The sequence below is a fragment of the Charadrius vociferus genome, unplaced genomic scaffold (genome assembly GCF_000708025.1).
Source record: "Charadrius vociferus isolate BGI_N301 unplaced genomic scaffold, ASM70802v2 scaffold1317, whole genome shotgun sequence".
NCBI classification, from domain to species: domain Eukaryota; kingdom Metazoa; phylum Chordata; class Aves; order Charadriiformes; family Charadriidae; genus Charadrius; species Charadrius vociferus.
Window position 1 is genome coordinate 38,559 of NW_009649275.1, and position 579 is coordinate 39,137.

The window sequence follows — 579 nt, forward strand, 5'->3', positions numbered from 1 at the left end:
GCTCTCCGGTTTAAAGAACTTTTGTTAATTTGCGCCAATAAACTGCGAATTCCACAATATTCTCCCCTCCCCTTGTGTGGAGCCTGACCCCATCACGCAGCCTGCGGACCTTGGGGTGGGGGAAGAACCTGCCATTTATCGTAACGTGCCGCAACCTGTCCTTTTGCAGTGAATCTAAACACAGAATCGCAGAATTGTCTGGGTTGGAAGGGACCTTTAAGACCATCGAGTCCACCCGTTACCCCAGCCCTGCCCAGCCCACCACTAACCCACGTCCCTCAGCACCGCGGCTACACGGCTTTTAAATCCCCCCAGGGACGGCGACTCCACCACTGCCCTGGGCAGCCTGTGCCACTGCTTCACAACCCTCTCCGGGAAGAAACTTTTCCTAATATACAACCTAAACATCCCCTGGGGCAACCTGAGGCCGTTCCCTCTTGTCCCATCATCCCATCGCCTGTTCCTTGGGAGCAGAGCCCGACCCCCCCTCACTGCACCCCCCCTTTCAGGGAGCTGTAGAGAGCGAGAAGGTCTCCCCTCAGCTCCTCTTCCCCAGGCTGAACACCCCCAGGGCCCTCA

At 57.3% G+C, this 579-nt stretch overlaps 1 protein-coding gene across 1 annotated transcript in view; it reads right to left on the reverse strand.

Annotated features, from left to right (window-relative positions):
• LOC104290002 (zinc finger protein 282-like) overlaps positions 1-579 on the reverse strand; it is a gene marked incomplete at its 5' end in the record, with an annotated part of 30,975 nt that overhangs the window by 29,206 nt on the left and 1,190 nt on the right. The gene's annotated exons all lie outside the window — the stretch shown is intronic.